At 36.8% G+C, this 15,587-nt stretch overlaps 1 pseudogene across 1 annotated transcript; it reads left to right on the top strand.

Annotated features, from left to right (window-relative positions):
* The first annotated feature begins 10,675 nt into the window (after positions 1 to 10,675).
* LOC143602995 (increased DNA methylation 1-like) lies at positions 10,676 to 14,658 on the top strand (annotated as a pseudogene). The gene is made up of 8 exons (XR_013147969.1): positions 10,676 to 10,716; positions 11,047 to 12,362; positions 12,450 to 12,552; positions 12,630 to 12,715; positions 13,518 to 13,756; positions 13,843 to 13,929; positions 14,019 to 14,118; positions 14,209 to 14,658. The product of XR_013147969.1 is annotated as an increased DNA methylation 1-like (transcript).
* The last annotated feature ends 929 nt before the right edge of the window (positions 14,659 to 15,587 follow it).

Genomic DNA, 15,587 nt, shown 5'->3' with positions numbered 1-15,587 from the left:
GTCGACTGCACTTATTTCATAAAACTATTGGTGACGATCTTCTCCTAGTTCAGATTTATGTCGACGATATTATTTTTGGGTCTACAAACGACACATTGTGTAAGGAGTTCGAGAAGTCCATGCAAACAAAGTTCAGCTCGATGGGAGAGATGAATTTCTTTTTAGGGTTGCAGGTTCACCAGTCTGCTCACGGAATTTTTATTCACCAGACTAAGTATGTGAATGACGTCTTGAGCCGATTCAAGATTTCTTCCGGAAAAATCCCTTCTACTCCTCTTCCAGAGGGTCACAATTTATCACTGGATGAATTGGAGGATTTCGTTGATCCTACCCTTTATCGTGCTATGATCGGTTCTTTAATGGATTTAATGTCTTCTCGCCCTGATATTATATTTGCTGTTTGTTTTTGTGCTAGGTATCAAGCAAGTCCACGAGTGACTCACCTAGTTGCGGTCAAGAGAATTCTTCAGTATTTGAGGGGAAATCCAGACATCAGGTTGTGGTACCCCAAGGATGATACTTTCGATCTTACTGCCTACTCAGACTCAGATTATGGAGGATGCTAGATCAATTTCAAGTCTACGACTGCAGGATGTCAATTTTTAGGAAACCGGCTTGTTTCCTGGCAGTGTAAGAAGCAGACAACGGTCTCCACTTCAACCACCGAAGCTGAGTATGTTGTAGCCTCGAGTTGCTGTTCCCAGGTTTTGTGGATACAACAACATCTTCGCGACTACGGTTTGAAGTTTCTTACTACTCCTATTTTGATTGATAATTCTGCAGCTATTATTATCACCAAGAATCCCGTACAACATTCTAAAACAAAACATATCGAAATTCGATATCATTTTATACGGGATTGCTATGAAAAGAAATTAATCGATCTTGAGATAGTACATACTGACTTTCAGAAAGCCGATCTGTTTACTAAAGCTTTTGACAAAACGCGTTTTAAATTTTTGCTTGATTTAAACGGATTAAAGACCCTCGCTGATATCCTTAAGCAAGGTTGACTATCTTTATTTTCTGTCATATTTTTTTTTAAAATTTATTTTGGTTTTAGGGGGTGAAAATCTAGAAAATACAAAAAGAGTGTGTTTTTCGTTTGTATAGATAAAATTCAAAAAAAAAATTCAAAATTCAAAAATATTATGATTTCTGTTAAAAATTTAAAAAATTTTCAAAATTCAAAAATATTGTGATTTCTGTTCTTTAATGTTTTTCGTTTAAATATTTAGAAAAACCAAAAACATTTTAAAATTTTGAAAAACCAAAATGAATGTGATTTATGTTTTGTACCGAAAAATCCGAAAATCCAAAAAGATTGTGAAAGTTATTTTGTTTATAAGAAATTTGAAAAAGACAAAAATATTGTGTTTTTAAAGTTTGTATAGAGAAAAACCAAAAAGACTTTTGCAGGCGTTTTTAGTTTATTTTCTCGCTGAAAATTATGTCGGTTATTTAAGTTTGTGAAGCATGCTTGCATGTCTTAGTCCTATTATTCACTTGTGAATTGATGGTTAGCCATTTATTTATAAACTTAAGTTAACTGGGGCGATTAAATTTATCTTTTCTTTACTTTATGCTAATCAAAATTTTGAGTTTTTGAAGCAAAAAGAGAACATGATAGTACGTTGATTATCTTGACCCCAAATCCAGCAAAAAGTAAGCTTAAAAGACTGTGTGCTTAATTGTATTGGTGCATTGGTAGGTCTTAAAACAACCCAGTAGAGTAAATTATGTGATATAAACATAAAGAAACGCCAAATTGAAAGAGTTGTTAGTCTCTAGCAAAAGTCTCGGTGAGGATGGCAGAAATGTAATAACCAGTCATAGTCAAGCCTTATATTTGTTGACCACCCAAAAATTAAATAAAGCAAATAACAAGCGTTAGGATTATGGACACTGTGAGTCTTTATGCGGCTTAATCATCTGGGTATTCATAAGCATGGATATTTCACTCGCTTTCAAGAAGCAAACCCAAAGTCATAAAACTTGATCACCGCTGTACTTCGTACAATTTAAATTACTGACTTGATCAAAATCCGCTGTTAGTCATACAATTGTTCCTCCCTTGCGTGCGTCTTAATACCATTAAGAAACGGACCCCAGGGGATACAATGTATATAAGCCGACAGATGGACTCGTGCATACTCACTCACAGTAAAGGAAACTTGATGCATTGCTCAAAATTTCAAAAAAATGGTAATCAAATTTTTTGATCAACAATATAATGGTTTAAGTCAAGTTGGGGTGATTTGGCAAAAATCAAATTAAACTTGAACTGAGATTAGAGGCTGATAGTTTCTGATATTCTGTGTTTTAATTGAACAATTTAATCATATCACAAAAATACTTGAATGTGTGTTATTAGATTTATGTGGACAACAATACCAATGACCGACTTATCGCCAGTCATAATATCGCTAAAATATAAAACTGTGATGGAAGGGCAATTTGGTCAATATGATTCTCTGCTCAAACTCAACAAAAATACAAAAATATGTACTGCTTTTGATAAAATCATTGAAAAACACAAAAAGATTGTCTATTTTTATGATTCGGATATTCTTTTGTAAATACATTCTTTAATTCTTTAAATTTTTCCAAAATACTAAAAATATTTTTTTATTATTTTTAAGTTATGTTTCGGAAAACTGAAATGTTTTTTTAAAGTATTTGGTTGTCGGGATAAAAAGATTCTCGATAACCTAATTTATTTATTTATTTATTTAATTATTTAATTTAAAATTAAATAAAAGATTTTTAATTAGAATCTAATTCGTTATTTATGAATAACGAACTAGGTGATTCTTTAGTGAACTAGCTTCTGGCTCGCTCACCTAATTCGCTTCCGCACTCTGTAACGAATCATCCATTCGTTATGCATATTTAACGAATCATGACACGAATCATGTCTTGTTTCGCTACCTTTAATTTAACGAATCAAGTAGCGATTCGCCAACAACAAGGTAACGAATTGAGTTAGCGAATGGGCTAATTCGTTAACTTTAATTTAAACGAATCGTCTGATTCGTACAAGTTGTACCTCGAGTTGCGTGCAAGGTTTAAATAAGACAAGAATAACGAACAGTCTTCCACTGTTCGCCTTCTTCCTTCACCTTTAAGAAACCCTGTTCAAATTTTCTCTGAAATCTCGACTTTCTTGTTTGGATATTTCGAGGATACATTTGAGTTTCTTAGGTATAGCCGATCATGGCGATCTAATTTTCGTCAAAAATGGCTAAGATTTGATAGTTAAATTATGAACTGTTAAGGGTTTAAGGGTTTCCGAAGTTTTGAAATCCATTTTAGTATAATTTATGTTGAAGAACTATATGATTTTGATGTCATTGTGATCAGAATCATATTCCGATACCCTTGGTGGGCTTCAATCATGATTTGATTGTTGTTTGCCGGGTTAATTATAGTTTCGTGTTATCGGTGTTTACAGTGGGTTCGTCTAACCTATGTACTTAGAGATTTTGAGTCTTAATCTCATTCATCTTCGATTACGAACGTAATTCCGAGTACAACGAGCTCATTATTGCGATGATTCGACGATAGTTATGGCCTAATTGGATCTGTGATTATACTGTTGACAATTTGTGTTCATCGTAATTTTGACTTTGATCATATGGGTCAAAGAACAAGTCTTAATTATGACCATTCGTTAGTCTTAGTGAATTGGGACTGTTTCGTGTCCAATTCGTTAAGATATTACTCGAACTTGATTAGCGAATAAGATGTTACACGAATCAGATATGGATTCGCTTAAAATATAACGAACTAGAGTGTAATTCGTCAAAATTAAATAGTAATTCGCTATGTTCAGTTCGTTAAAGTATTTACTTGATAACGAATTGCCTGATTCGTTATCTTATTGTAACGAATCAGTGTGATTCCCAACGAATGACGTTTATTAAATAAATTAATTTTAATATTCATTTAATTTAATTAAAGGATTTAAATCGTCTAATACGCATAAATAGATTAATTACACATATCTTTTAATTATATATTTTGATATCTATTCTCATATTCGGTTTTATTTATACAGTAAAACATGGCTGATCAAGAACAACAAAATCAACCACCACCAGAACAACCTCCACAAGGGCAACCACAACAACAAGATCAACAAGTTGAAGTGATCTTTTTGCCGTTTGATAAAAAGCACAACATTTGTGCTTATGTTCATCAAGATGTGACTGATTTGGAAACGTTTGGAGCTATGTTGACTTTCTTACGACGTTCAAAGATACACTATGCAATCACTGCTAAACCTAAAGTGTATCTTAGTATAATCAGGCAATTTTGGAACACGGCGGAATATGTTGAGGCAGATAAATTGGTTCGAGCTACAATCAATCAGATTCCAATTACGATTGATGTTGAGGTCATTCGTCGGGTACTTCAATTTGATGATAATGATGATAACCCGAGTGAATTTGACAGGACATTGGTTAGAGGTTTATTCACACGCTTGGACTATGGTGGTGATATTCGTAAATCTATGCTGAACAAGAATGGGTTGTGTCCACCATACAAGTATCTGTTGCATGTTCTACTTCATTATATGAGTGGACGTCGTGGTGGGTTTGATGAGTGTCGCCTAAGTTTACAGTCGGCTTTTGTTGCCCTAATCCTGAACAAGCCCTTCAACTACTCAGAACTCATATTTGATCATCTGAAAGAACAGGTTCAGCAAACTCTACAGTCAAAGAAGTTCTTGATGTACCATCGCTTTTTACAGCTAATTATTCAGGATTTGATTCCGAATTTGGTGATTGATCGGACGTTGGTGAATGATGTTCTTGATATGGAACATATGAAAGCTGAAACGGTGCATCGTATGTTAATTTATAGAAAGGAAAAGCCACAGGACAAACGGATTGTTGGTTATTTAATCAATCCGGATTACGTATGTCCTCCTAATGAGCGCTGGATCCACGATGATTCGGATTCCGAGCGTGAAGGGGGAGAAGGTGGGAACAATGATGGTGGAGATGATGATGGTGATAATGATGGGAATGATGGTGATGGCGGAGCTGGTGAACGAGCTCTTAAAGAACAACAAGATGCAGTCGATGCTGCTCTAGCTGCCACCATGAAAGCTCAGCTGGAAAGAAAAAGAAAGGGTAAAGCTGTAGCTACTGGTGAACCATCAAAGAAGCCCCATGTGTCTGCTGGGACTGGGTAATCATTGGAACCCCACCACCACGTCACACAACGCCTCAAAGCTCGGCGGTGCCGCTAACTACTAGCACTCCGATGCTTACTTTGAGGACGACGTTGGTGTCACACGAGAGGCTCGATCTTATTCCTCAAATGGCGTTAATTGAGATACCGAGACCTCCTGCTGCATTGTCTCCAGTATTTCCTACTACATCAATGAGACCTCCTCCTCCGCCAACAACTACTCTTCCTCCACCTCCGCCTAGTGATGTCTCATTCATGAGAATTACTCGGCCTCAAGGACCTGTTCAACCTGTTCACCCGTCCGTATACAACTTGCCACCAGGTCGTCAAACTGAAATGCTGCTAAATCTGCTACATCTATATGAAAATAAAATGGCAGCTGACCGTCAAACTCAAGAACGACTCATGGAAAATCAACGACGAATGATGAGTTATATTTCTTTCTATCAGAAGGAGACTAAGTCGTTGTGTACGATTGTTGAGTCTCAGGGGGTGAAATTAAAGGAACAAGAAGAGTTGATTTTACAATTAACTTGTAAAGAAGATGCCCTCAAGAAACTCAAGAATGACGATGATGATCCTGACTAATCTGATGCAGGAGGTGAGCCTAAACAATCGCATGGTTCATCCTCTGGTGCTGGTGTTAGTGGCGGTGATGATTCGAGCAAGCAGATAATTATTTATCAAGATCCAATAGCTGCCAAGCCAATTGAAATGATTGCAGCTAACACAGTGCTATTTGTTGATGGATCAGGGGTGGTTCGTAGTGTGGTAAACAGAGATGAGATAGAGGTTGGTGAGTTTGTGATTAGATCCTTGACACGGGAGCAGATTTCGATTCTGCTTGGGCTGAATGACGATCAGTTGACTGCTTTAGAGACTGAGCCCGATGTCGAAGTGATAACTGAGGAGGATTTGGAAGTTGATACGTTGTTTATGAATACGGATTTTGTTTATGAGGATGAAGAGATTGAGATGGAGGATGTGACTGCTGATGAGTACCCGGACTTGTACAACACACGAACGTTGATCAAGGTGCTCCGGTATTTCGAGAAGAGGTGTTTAAAGAGACTGAGGATGAATTGGAAAAGGTTGTGCAGCGAACAGTACCCTCAATCAAAGAAGTGACTGATGAGGACGTAGAAAGATGGTTCAAACGTCATAAAGTGGGTAAAATTATCAGTGCTTATCGTTATGTAGATCAAGAAAGAAAAGATACTGCTGTTGCTTGGGTTAAGGCTAATCAGGTGACTACCTTCAAGACTGTTTCTAAGGTACATGGTGATATTGTCTCCTGGTTCTATGATTCTGACCTTAAAGTATGTATAGTCAAGTGGGAAAAGGGTGTCCAGTATTACGAGAAGATAATGGATGTTCTGACATTATTGTGGTGGAATGTTCGTACCCTCGCGAGACGTCCATTTATCAATCGTGGGGGTTACCGAACAGCTGAGTGGTTTCACCAACACTTACTGTTCGAGGTCAATCATGGCTTCAAATTCTTCAAGCCCCAGGTCCCAAGACGTAAGCGCATTGATGAGATGATCCAAGGACCGGCTGGAAGAAACTTGTCTTGAAAGTGAAGCCGCCAAAGATGATGAAAAAGGTTCCTGTGAAGACGATGCCTCAAAATATGCATCACTCTTTCAACCGCTAATACTATGACAATCGTACTGGCGAGGCCGTCATTGTTCTAAGGAGAGGTCTGAAGACTAAGCTTATCAAGATACTCGACCCGATGTGGTTGGTTAATTTATCAGAGACCGACAACGACGTGCTACACAGGAAACAGATTTTGTTTGAACGCCAAGAAGATTACGACCTGGCTATGCAATTCCAACGTGTGGTTCGTGTGTGTCATGAACATGGAATTCATAGTTGCAGAGACTGGCAGTCAAAGCGCTTCAAATAAGTTAAAGACAAAGAGCTCAAGACGAGGGGGTGTCTGTTAGTGCACGGTTTTGCGTCTAGAGTCTTTGTATTTATCGTTAACATTTTTGTTTATTAAATAATGTAATAATTAATGTAATTAATAGCCAGTTCGCTAAGTTAAAGGCTAGTTCGCTAGGAGATGTTAGCGAACTAGCCAAGTAATGTATTCCCTCCTGATTCATTAGGGGATGTTAACGAATCAGGGGGTGTTTCTCTATGATTATTTATGTAACGAAAGGGGAAGCTGGTTCGCTAGGGGATGTTAGCGAACCAGATCACCTTCTATATATAGTGAACTACTGTTCACTTTAATATAAGTATTGAGCTAATTAACGAATTGCTGTTCAATCTCTCTCTCAAGCTTCACCTAATATTATACAAACGTTACTGATAATATATTGATAATAGATATACATATATACAACACTGAATCGATGTTAATTATGAGCTAAATCTAGTACTAATCGGATATTCACAGATCTGAGATCTGTTATTGTTATTGATTGGTATTCCGGGTTCCAACAGTATAATATGATTTGTTAGGACTTCTAGTTTTTGTCGTAAACGTTAGAACATTGTAAAAATGTTATAATATGTTTTTTAGGACGTTTAAGTTGTTCATATATATATTATGCGACCATAAAATTTAGTTTCATAATCTTGTTTGGAATATTAGGACCGTTTTTTGGTACTATAATGTTCCATCATCAGGGTCCTATAAATTAATTTTTAAGGACCCTTGTATGTATATCATAAGTTTACAATTAGGTAAGCACATGTCAAAACATAGTAAAAGTGTCCTAATATGTTTTTATTAGGACGCTTTTTGGGTTGTTAATGGATATATTATGCGACCATAAAATTGGTTTCGTAATCTTATTTGGAATATCAGGATGCTTTTTAAGTTCCGAGACTTATTATGACCCCTTTACATGAAACTCTTTTCTCGTTGGTCCTATTAAATGAAAGGTCCTATAAAATAGCATTTTAGGACGTTTTTGTGCTTACTAAAAAGCCCTTTTTGTTGTAGTGAGGTTTCGGACACAACATCAAAACTTGCAGGGCACCAAGTCAACCCTAATGCTGTCAACAAGGTTATGGTTTGTTATCATGTTTTGTGTTTGAAACAATTTAAGACTTGTAGCTGGTACCATGTGTGTGTTATCATGGTTTGTGTTTGATACAATTTAAGACTTGTAGCATGTATGTTTCACTTGGGATATGATGGTTTGTATATTATTTTGACAGTTTGTTTTTGATAGTTTGTGTTTGACAGTTTGTGTTTAATGCTTTTAAAACTTGTAGTTTGTAGTCAAATCATGCAAACATTACAATACATTTAATCATGTCAAATTAAAGTAACACATTAAAATACATTTCAAATGCAAACAAATACTAGAAACCAAGTACAAAGCTACTTCCAATGACGAGAATCATTTGACCAGTCAGAGTCCCACACTGGATCGTCTTCATATGGATCATGACAGTAATCTTCCTCTGGCTCACTGGTGTAGTCGTAAGCTGCTTTCATAATCTTAGGGTCATAATCATCACAAGGATCCATTTCATGTTCTTCACTCGGTCTAAATAATTCATCTTCTTGCAACAAATAAGCCATCAACTCATCTTCTCCTAATTGACACTCATTGTCTTCCAATTGACTTGCTTCATTGTCAAACTGCACCACATCCTTCCCAAATTCAACATTCTTAATTTCATCATTTTCAGCTTCATTGTCAAATTAGCTGCAACATGACTGATAATGTGGAACATGAATTTAAAGTAAATAGATGAAACAATAAACTCTAAACGTTTAACATAAACTAGAATAACAACAACAAAGATTACATTATCCCATACTACAAATACAATGTTAACAACTAATCAATAAACACAAACATAAACAAAGAACAACAACCAACTAATTCCTAGCATCATCTTCAACCTTGTTACTTCTTTATTTCTCATTCTTGTATACTCATCTTTCTTGTTCATCATCTTCACCATAGCTTGAATTACCTTTTTACAACTAGGGCAAGTGGGATCATCAGCCCATTTTAACCATCCACAACTCCCCTTCTGTATATCAACAAACAAACAACCTAATCAACTATAACACCATTCAATAGAATCAATTACCCCTAAAATTGACCTAAGCCAAATTAAAGGAATCAACATCGATTAACAGACAAGAATCCTAATTAGTTAGTAATTAAACACTTACACAAAACAAGAATCGACGACCCGGGTTTGCATCAGTCCTGGATATCCGGTAACATGTCCCTGCACCACATCGGCATCTCACACAAGATTTGTTTACACAGGAAGGCTTAGAAGGTAACCCCGAGGAGTATTGACTTGACATCCGGTGTTAATCGATGTTTATTAGATGAACGAAGACGATCGGATCGCCTGAGATAATACGGGGAAAGAGGGGATGCAGGTTCGGTTATGTTATAATAAGGATAGAAGGGTAACATAGTAAATTCGCCAATTTTTAACGAGTCAACAGAAGGTCAACTAACGGTGGGAGTCAAAAAAACCTGCCCGAGAAACACAGAGGTGCAACATGCACAAATTCTTTTTCAATGGTTATTCCATCTCGCGACCATATTACACAGGGAGGCAAACGGTAATTTTCTTTTATTATCTATAATATATAAAAAGAATAGCAAGGACCTCTTAATTTTTAAGAGGTGCAAAAGTATTTGTTTTAGGTACAACATACAATGCATACAATTATTAGTTATAAGGGGTAATTTGGTCTTTTAGTCTATAAGAATTCTTACACAATAAGTACAACTATGGTCACAACTCCACTCACATTTTGTAAAACGCTCGTTTTTATAACTAACTACCCATGGTTATATAAAAGCCATAACTTTTTCACACGTTAATATATTTTTTTAAAGTACGTCATAAAAACGAGCATTTTATACTCTTTAATTTAAGTATGAGATTGCTATACTTTTTAAGTATTAAACTTTAACATGTTACGTGATTACCAATTTGAACCGACAACAGGTCGAGTTGGCAGACCACGGGTCATGGGTAAAACTGGGTTAGGTCTGAACGAGTTGATACAAAAAGTGGTTAATTTAGCTCGGGTCAAGTGGGTCTGGGTTTGCGTCTAAAAGGTAATATCAAAGCAAGTTTCGGGTTAAAATGGTGTCGAGTAGGAATGGGATTCGGGCTAAAACAAGTTGGTTTAAATAAGTTTCATTTGAAATGACTGTACATTTCAAATAAATCATGTGTATATTTAAGCTTTGTTTTTTGATTTTCGTTATCGGTTTGCAATTGTTTACTTGTATTGGGGCTAATAAACGCGTGTCCATCACCACATAATGCGTGTAACTCAATCTTGGTTATCGCTCAACAAAAACTAGGCCAAAGGCTCTTTGGTTTTATAGTTTGGTTTGTTATCATCAGTTTTATGATACGTTACATAGTTTTTATAGTTTGATTTAATAACCATTTGTTCTAATGCACAAGTACTACCGCACTCCATATTTGTTAAAAACAAGTATGACACTGTAAAATGTCACCGCCGCAGCATCGTGCGGGCATCGTGCTAGTAAAGTAGTAATAATAGAGAGTTTTAAAGTTACATTTGGTATTTACCGAGTTTGGTAGAAAATATTTATGACCATTTAACGTAAGTCGGCGGTCATTTCCAGTTATCACCCGATTCCGACGGTAAAACTTAACTCGGAACCTTGGTTACTTTTATACAATCTACCTACATATACTTATCTAAAACCACCCCACTTCTCTTCTCTTTGATCACACATCTTCATACTCTTTCATTTCCTTTGCCGATGCTTAAATTCCAGGTCAAATTCGTAAGTTACCAATTCTAGGTCTGGGTTTTGTTCAATTACTTTACTTTACTGGGTTGTTTTGAGATAGATCTAACAATTCAGAAACTGTCGTCGAGAAGAAGAACACCGATGAATTTGGAACCAAGAGAAGTGGATTAGATGTGTTTGAGTTTGATGAGTATGATGATAATAATAATAATAATATCAGCAAGGATGATGATGGTAGCTATAGATGGACTAACTTGTACCGCCAAAGTGGTACTGCGAGACGGGTTGACACGGAAGATGATGATGATGATGATGATGATGAATCCGACTTGCCCCTTTCGGTTTTGAGGAAAAAGTATAAGTTGTCTTTTGGAAAATCGGTCAGATTGCAAGGGAACAATGGGGTCTTGAAGGTAATGGTGAATGATGATAAGCAGACGGGTGGTTCACATTCAAGCCGTGCTCGGAAGGATGATCTGAAAGATAATGAGAAAGAAGCCAAGTTGAAGGCTGTGCACAAGCGAGATGAAGATACTAAAAAGGAAAAATCGGTTAAAACTCAAGTTGCTCAGAAAGTTAGTAAAGAAATCAGTATTATACGCGGTAGTGATATTAAACGCACTAGTGGCTCCGAAAAGCAAATATTGCGCGACAAGATTAAAGATATGCTTGTTGCGGGTGGTTGGACTATCGATTATAGACCGAGAAAGGGCCGAAACTACATGGATTCCGTCTATATTAATCCTTCGGGGATTGGTTATTGGTCTATCATCAAAGCTTATGATGCATTTCAAAAAGAAGAAGCCAACCCTAAGTTTACTCCTTTACGCAACGAAATTGTCGAAAAGTTATCGAGACAGTCGCACATGGAAACCGAAAGTGTTTTGAAAACATATGTGAGGAAAAACAGGAAAATAGATAGATGTAGTTTGTTGGTTCGCGAGTATGACAAAAAGACGGAAAGTGAATGGGTTTGTTCCGTATTTGGGAAAGCGGACCCTACTCGCGTGGCTGGTAGACTCAGGGGTCGTGGGTTTAAAGGAAAATGTGGAGTACATGAACAGTAGGAAGACACGCGTGTTGCGAAAGGGGTGGATTACAAAAGACGGGATTCATTGTAATTGTTGTGACAAAGTTGTAACGGCTGTAAAGTTTGAGGAGCATGCGGGAAGTAAAACCGGGCAGCCGTTTTTAAATATGTTTATGGAGTCGGGAAAGTCATTGATACAGTGTCAGATCGATGCGTGGAGTAAGCAAGGGGAGTTGGAGAGAAAGGGTTTTTATAGTGTGGATGATGATGGTGATGGCATTGATGATACGAATGATGATACGTGTGGGTTATGTGGGGACGGTGGTGATTTGATTTGTTGTGATGGTTGTCCATCTACGTTTCACCAGACATGTTTGGACCTACCGGTACTTATTTAATAATGGTCAATTGAGATACCAAATGAAGTTAGGCCTGTAAATTCTGAATCTTAGTTATGTTTGTTTTTGTTTTAGATGCTTCCGCAAGGTGATTGGCTTTGTCCAAATTGTACCTGCAAATATTGTGAATCAGCTGCTCAAGATTCTCTTCTTGTGTGCTACTTTTGTCAAAAGAAATGTAATACTCCTTTTATTAAAATGGTGTTTAGTATTGTTTATAAATATTGGCTGAAAGACAAGTTCTTGATGTTGCAGATCATGAAACGTGCACCCCGGAAACTGATAAGCCATATGAGTCCATTTATCCTGATTTGTCCTTCTGTAGACACACGTGTAATGAGGTATTTAATGTTTTGATGATATTCTGAATACGTAGCATAATCAATGTTTATGGTAATTTAATTTTTTGACTGTATCTGCCATTTTAAGAAGTTGGATGGATTTTATAATGGTTTCTCATTATATGTGATCTGGTCATTTGATACTTTTTTTCTAAAACGGTATGTTTTAACCGAAACATATTTTAGTTGTATCCTGTTCTGACCCAAGCTAGATGGCCCATTATTTGACCTGACCTGAGCGTAGTTTGCTCTAATCCTGTTTTGTCCCGAACTCAATTTGACCTTTCTTAAATCAACCCGTTCTGACGTGAGCCCAGCATAACACGTTAACTGACCTGACCGAAACGTATTTAAGTCATATCCTGCTTTGACCCGGACCAATATGAACATTTCCTTAATCGACCTGTTCTGACCTGAGTCCGGTATGGTCCTTTCTCGACCTGACCGGAACATTTTTAGTTACATCCTGTTTTGACCTAGACCAAATTGAACCTTTTTTAAACCAAGTCATTCTGCCCGAGCCCGAGATGACCCGTTTTCTGACCTGATTTGAACGTACTCATTCAGATAACGTCTGGACCAAATTGAATACTTTTTAAATTGACCTGTTCTGACCAAGCCCATTATGACCCGTTTCCTGACCTGACTAGAACATATTTTTATATTTTAGTCAATCCTGTTCTGACGCGGACCAAATTAACCTTTTTAAAGTTGACCCATTCTGACCCGAGACCAGTATGACTTGTTACCGACCCAACCTGCCCGTTTACCTGTTTCCTGTTTGGTGATTATATTTTTGCAGCTATACGGTCAGCTGCAGAAGCTTGTCGGTGTGAAGCATGATCTGTGTTCGGGATTCTCATGGTCTCTTATTCATCGAGCTGAGTTAGCAACGGACGCTTCTTCCATTGAGCTTTCTAAACAGGTAGAATGCAATTCCATGCTGGCGGTTGCCATGTCACTAATGGATGAGTGTTTCTTGCCTTTTACCGACAGAAGAAGTGGGATCAATTTAATCCGTAATGTAGTCTTCAATTGCGGGTAAGCAATATATCTAGTGTGTTAAGAAAATGAGTGTTAAAAAATCAGTACCTCTAAAGTGATATTTTTATGAAATTTTCGTGTAGATCGAACCTTAGCCGGTTAAATTATAGTGGCTTCTTTACAGCTATATTGGAGAGGGGAGATGAAGTGGTTTGTGCTGCATCCGTAAGGTAGCGTGATTGTTGACTTTCTTATATATTTTTATAACCTAAATGCAAATTTTAACCTTGTTTTGTTGTTTTTATTATAATATGAACAGGATCCATGGAACCCAACTTGCAGAGATGCCATTTATCGGAACTCGTCATTTATGCAGACGCCAGGGAATGTGTTGTCGGCTATTATCCGCTATAGAAATAGTAAGTATTTTGTGTATTATTATAATATGATCAAGAACGTTCTAAATTGTGTTGACGTGAATATGTATTCAATGGTATTTTATCTTTCAGGCTCTATCCTTCCTCCATGTTGAGTAGTTGATAATTCCTGCGGTTGCTGAACGCATGGATACATGGACTGATGTTTTCGGTTTTCAAGCACTGGAGGAATCAGACAAACAAGAATTGAAGGGTTTGAACATGGTGGTGTTTCCTAGGACAGATATGTTACAAAAACCGCTCGTGAATGTGAAGACGGTTTCTGATTCTCCTAAACCCTCGGCTTTGGATTTGGAATCCAACGTAGAAGAATCTACCGGTTTGAGAAATTCAGTTGAAAAGGTATGTTAAGGTTGGAGGTTTGGTGGTTGTATGTAGTTGTTTAATTTGTTTCATACTTAGTTTTTTGTTACACCTATATTATACAATTAACCATAAAATTTGAGATGATAACAGGTAGGAGTTGTAGCAAGTTGATTACTAATTAGAGTAAATTACCGTTTCATCCTTGTGGTTGGAGTTTTGGTGGTTGTGTGTTAGTTAAATTAATTCCATACTTTAGTTTTAGCCTGCAACTACTATTGTCATCACCCCTCTTAGCCAATGTTTATTTTGGTACGGTCTTGGAAATAATGTCTATTTTGGTAATTTTCCTACGTAGAAATACGACAATACAGTTGTAAAAAACACATCTTTAAATCTTTGTCTTGAAAAAAATCCTCTTAGACAGCATGACAAAGTTTATTTCAACTCATGATTTGAACATATTAACTTGGTTTTTAGAAACTTATTCGAATTAGGTTTTTAATTTTCCAAATTCGGATGAACAGCAACTGACCCAATATACAGCCTACCAAAGTTAACCCAATTTTGACTTCCATATTCAAAACTCAAAATTGTTTTTCAACTGAATATTTCAATTAGAATTGCTGGACTTCCACGAACCAGCTTGTGATATGCCATAATATTGACGTTCTAGTCTCAAATCATCCACCATCTTAGACGGAAGGTGTGAAGTCAAGCCAATCCCATATATATTTCATTTTAGAGATTTTAACATATATCTCCTCAAGAATGATAAAGGATAATTAACAAACAACTTAGAAATAAGTGATTTATATTATAACCATAAAATATAGCTTAAAAAACTGATTACAATATCTTTGGTAGTGATGGTGGTGATTGTTGTTGTTTAACACTAACTTTGTGCATGCATTTATACTAGACGTGCACAAAAAAACCGGTTACGGACCCGAACCGGTGTACCCGACCCAGAACCGGTTCTAGTTCGTACCCGGTGTACCTAATACCCGGTTCGGGTACTTATATACCCGAAATCCGTACCCGGTTCCACATTTTATACCCCCAATCGGTTCGTACCCGGTTCCGGTTCGTACCCGGAAAAACCGGTTCCGTCGGGTTATTTTTTTAAAAAGTCAACTGCAGGTCAA

The sequence above is a fragment of the Bidens hawaiensis genome, unplaced genomic scaffold (genome assembly GCF_021521415.1).
Source record: "Bidens hawaiensis isolate Kalapana, Puna unplaced genomic scaffold, B.hawaiensis_p1.1 tig00060281_1, whole genome shotgun sequence".
Classification (NCBI taxonomy): domain Eukaryota; kingdom Viridiplantae; phylum Streptophyta; class Magnoliopsida; order Asterales; family Asteraceae; genus Bidens; species Bidens hawaiensis.
Note: the sequence above shows the minus strand (reverse complement) of the source record. Positions and strands in the feature narration are given on the sequence as shown.